At 45.7% G+C, this 4597-nt stretch overlaps 1 pseudogene; it reads left to right on the forward strand.

The window, feature by feature from the left end:
• Nucleotides 1-362: 362 nt before the first annotated feature.
• On the forward strand, nucleotides 363-2064 carry LOC101614222 (annotated as a pseudogene).
• The last annotated feature ends 2533 nt before the right edge of the window (nucleotides 2065-4597 follow it).

Genomic DNA, 4597 nt, shown 5'->3' on the forward strand with positions numbered 1-4597 from the left:
ATGTGTGGATTGCTTTCAGTAAGATTGCCATTTTCATAATATTGATTCTTCTGATCCAAGAATAAGGGATGTCTTTCCATTTCCTAGTGTCTTCTGCAATTTCTCGCTGGAGTGTTTGAAAGTTTTCATTGTAAAGATCTTTCCCTTCCTTGGTTAGGTTTATTCCAAGATACTTTATTTTTTGATGCAATTGTTAATGGGAGTGATTCTCTGATTTCATCCTCTGTGTGTTTGTTGTTAGCATATAGGAAGGTTACTAATTTCTGTGTGTTTATTTCCCAAGAACATTTTCTGCAAAAACTTCTTCTGGCCTGGCGTGGTGGCGCACGCCGTTAATCCCAGCACTCGGGAGGCAGAGGTAGGAGGATCACTGTGAGTTTGAGGCCAGCCTGAGACTACATTGTGAATTCCAGGTCAGCCTGGGCCAGAGTGAGACCCTACCTCGAAAAACAAAACAAAACATAACTTCTGCGGGTGTCCTGCCTCCCCAGATATTGAGGGAAAAAGAAAAATGAGAAATGAGAGCTCAGGAACCCAGACTCCACTAGGCACGGATCACTGTGGAAGTAGGAGCAAACAGGTTCCCATGGTGCTTGCTGCAAGGATGCTTTCAGAACAGACAGCAGCCCTGGGTCAGGATGGGAGCTGAGGAGTGCACAGCTGGGTGGAGCAAAGCCCCAGCTGGGAAGGAGAGGCCGTGAAGAGGACGGTGGAGGACAGCACCAGGCCGCGGGAGCATTGCGCGTGACCTGAAGAGGAGCACAGCCCTCCGGAAGGCTCAGTCTGCTCCCTGGATTCCTGCAATTCCCCGAGGTGGAAGCACCGGAAGCTGGGAGATGGCAGCTGCACCTCTTGCAGCCGATTCACGGGGCCTGGTCACCATCAGGGCTGTGTCTGTGCTCTCAGGAGGAGTGGCGGGGCCTGGTCCCTCTCAAACGGACTTCCACAGAGAATATGTAATGCAAGAAAACTGTGGGGTAGCAGTCTCTCTGAGATCTCCAATTCCCAAACTGGACATGCTTTCTCAACTAGAAGGGAGAAGAACAATGGATCTCTGGTCCCCACGACTCCGAGGAGAGGGCCATTCTAAGGGTCGCATGCACAGGGGATGGAAGTGAACATGAGAAGACACCCCTGAACTAGAAGCAGAACCTCCCAGAATATTATCCACTGTGTCTGAAGATACCATTCCCCGTTGGCAATCCATGCCCAGAATGGGCTCACCTCTTCTTTAGTAAGAGAGCTTTTCAAACCTTCTGTGTAGCACAGAGACGGATTTCCTATGAAGACCCCGCACATGCCCTCATTGCGGAAAAGTTTGCTTGGGGCTCCCATCTTGCCAGACATCAGCAAACACACACTGGAGAGAGGCCCTATAGTTGCCTCAAGTGTGACAAAAGCTTTGGATGAAGACATCACCTGATCCGGCACCAGAAGATCCGCCTACATGAGAAGCCAAGCAGGTGCTGTGAGCGCGGCGAGAATTTCCGGCGCAGCTGCCATCTGGCCAGCCAGCAGAGAACGCTCTCAGAAGGCAGGTCCTGCTAAGGGCCAAGAACTTGAAGACAGTCCTGGGGCTCCGAGATGGCAGCGTGCCCCACCAGTGCCAACAGGTCATGTGTGCACTGAATGTGGGGAAAGTTTTGGCCAAAGGCACCACCTAGTGAGACACTGGCTGACCCATACTGGGTAGAAGCGCTTCCATTGCCCTCGCCATGAGAAGAGCTTTGGCTGCAAACACCACCTGGACAGACACCTGCTGACCCACCAAGGACAAAGTTTACGGAGCAGCTGGGACAGAGGGACATCTGTCTTTTGAAATCTGTTTTTGCTGGAGCTGCTTTTGAGCCCGTTAGTTGGTGCTACCAGGAGTCATTGCCAGGGCTAGCCCTCTTCTGCACCTCAGGGCCGGAATCATGAGTTCTGACCCTGTCCCTAGAGAGATGATGTTCCAGCATGGGATAGAGTGTTTCTCATCAGTTCTGTCAGAAAATACAAACAAGCAAACTACTTTGGGCAAAATTTTGGGGAGCAGTGCCAACTCCATGGGCTGATACTCAGCCTGAGCCCATTCGTGAGGGTACAGTGGAACCAGCAGCCATAGCTGAGGTTCATTCTACTGGGTGAAGTCCATGCCCTACCAGTTCTTAAGTATTTTTTAAATATTTTATTTTTATTTACTTATTTATTTGACAGAGAAAGAGGGAGAGAGAGAAAGAGAAAATGTGTGTGCCAGGGCTTCCAGTCACTGCAAACGAATGTGCAACCCCTTGTGCATCTGGCTAATGTGGGTCCTGGGGAATAGAACCTGGGCCTTTTGGCTTTGCAGGCAAACTCCTTAACCGCTAAGCCGTCCCTCCAGGCCCAGTTTTTAAGTATTTTGAGTATCACTCTTGTATACTACTCATAGTCTCTCTCTAGAGAGGAGGGCCATTTTGGTAAACTAAAGTCCCTGAAAAGTGCAGTTAACTATTTGGAATCTCTTAATGCAATGTTTCCTAAATTTACCTGCCCTCAGTACCCTTTCTATTTCACATAACACAGAACTTGTGACCCCATGAAACACACTCTAATGATTACTGGGAGAGTTAGAAAGTCATGAGGAAATAGGGAAAAGAAAGTGATCAAGTACCTAGAGGCCCCATTTTTATCTATATGAAAGCAAGGAGCACCAGGCATTGTTGCCTGTCCTGTTTCTGCATTTCTCTCTTCTCTTCATCACACTGCATGGTAGCTATTCGAGCTGTTCACAGCTGATTTATGACACTTACGGATGGCTTTGCCTTTACTCTATGCCCCTGTGGTGTCTAGTTAATCCAGAGCTGCAGCAGGGGCTGCTTGTGTTTACTAGACGGAACCCAACATCCAAGGAAATTGAAAAGGACTGGAAAGGTGCTTTTCTTAGAGAACCCTTAAAGAAAGTTTATCGGGAAGAATGAATGAGAGTTTGGAAAAAAAAAAAAATATATATATATATATATATATATGCATATAGGCTAATGAAAATAAGAATGAAAAGCAAAGATAGAAACATTTGAGAGAAGTCAGGCATGGTGACACACACCAGCACTTGGCGGCTGAGGAAGGAGGGTTTCAGTGAGTTTGAGGCTAGCCTGGGACTACAGAGCGTGTTCCAGTTCAGTCTAGACTAGAGTGAAACCCCACCTCAAAAAACAAAAACAAAGCAAAAACATTTAAAATAAAAACATTTTTGCTTTTATGTTTGTATGTGTATGTTTTTGTGGATAGACACATTTTTTTGTGGCTTAATCCAAAAGAAATCAGTGTACCCTTGAGCACTGAAACACTTGTGTGTAAGCCAGGTGTTCAGTTTCACTGGGTGGCAAAAGGAGCGAACAGGGCTGCTTTCTCTCCAGAGTCACTTAGGGGAATATGCTTCTGGCCTGCTTCACCTTCTGTACTTGCCAGCACTCCTTGACTTGTGGCCACATCAGTAGAATCTCTACATCTATGGTCACATTGCCCTCTCCTCATCTATATTCCACATCTCCCCTCGTCTTCCTCTTCCAACCATTTATTTATTATAAATCTTTTTTTTTATTTTTTATTTTTTTGTTTTCTCGAGGTAGGGTCTCACTCTAGCTCAAGCTGACCTGGAATTCACTATGGAGTCTCAGGGTGGCCTTGAACTCACGGCGATCCTCCTACCTCTGCCTCCCAAGTGCTGGGATTAAAGGCATGCGCCACTACGCCCGGCTAAGATCAAAGTCTTGTCTTTTTACAAAGGCATTAAATGCAAATCTTTTTATTTATTTGAGAGACAGACAGAGACAAAGAGATGGACAGAGAATTCATATGGATGTGCCAGGGCCTTTCTGCCACTGCAAATGAACTCCAGACACATGCATCACTTTGTACATCTGGCTTATGTGGGTACTTGGGAACTGACCCTGGGTCATCAAACTTTGTAAGCAAGGTCTGAACTGCTGAACCATCTCTCCAGCCCTAACACATAGTCAATTGCACTTGTTCCAGTCAAATAATCCAATAATCACCGCATTTCAGAATGCTTAGTTTACCCACATATGCAATGCTCTTTCTTGCCTACAAGGCAGCATTCACAGATCCCAGGATCAGAGTGTGGACATCTTGTGCAGGGCCATAACTCAGTGTATCAAGCAGCATTCACAGACCACAGGGATCAGAGTGCGGACATCTTATGCAGGGCCATAATTCAGTGTATCAAAGATTCTTTCAGTTATAGGAAAATTATTCTCCAGTCCTTTCAACAATCATTTCTTTTGTTTTCAAAGTGTGATGTGTAAAGAGAAATTCAAATTCTTTAGACTACCAACTGTAGTAATTTCATTATTAACTCAGCAGGGACAAACAGAATTCTTAAAGCAGTATGACCCACCAATCATGGGAAGAACAGTCCATAGTTTTCACTCCTGAAAACACAGTTCAGTCTTATTTGGTGAAATCACACTTTGTACACCCATAGTAAGCTATTTTCCCAAGAATGGCAAGAAAGGTTGAGAGGATTTAGAAGACACCACTGGGTCAAAGAGTTTATAATCTGATGATTCCCCTTAAACTAAATAGTTAAGTGGAAAAGTATGAAAAGGTAGCCTAG

The sequence above is a fragment of the Jaculus jaculus genome, chromosome 10, assembly GCF_020740685.1.
Source record: "Jaculus jaculus isolate mJacJac1 chromosome 10, mJacJac1.mat.Y.cur, whole genome shotgun sequence".
Classification (NCBI taxonomy): domain Eukaryota; kingdom Metazoa; phylum Chordata; class Mammalia; order Rodentia; family Dipodidae; genus Jaculus; species Jaculus jaculus.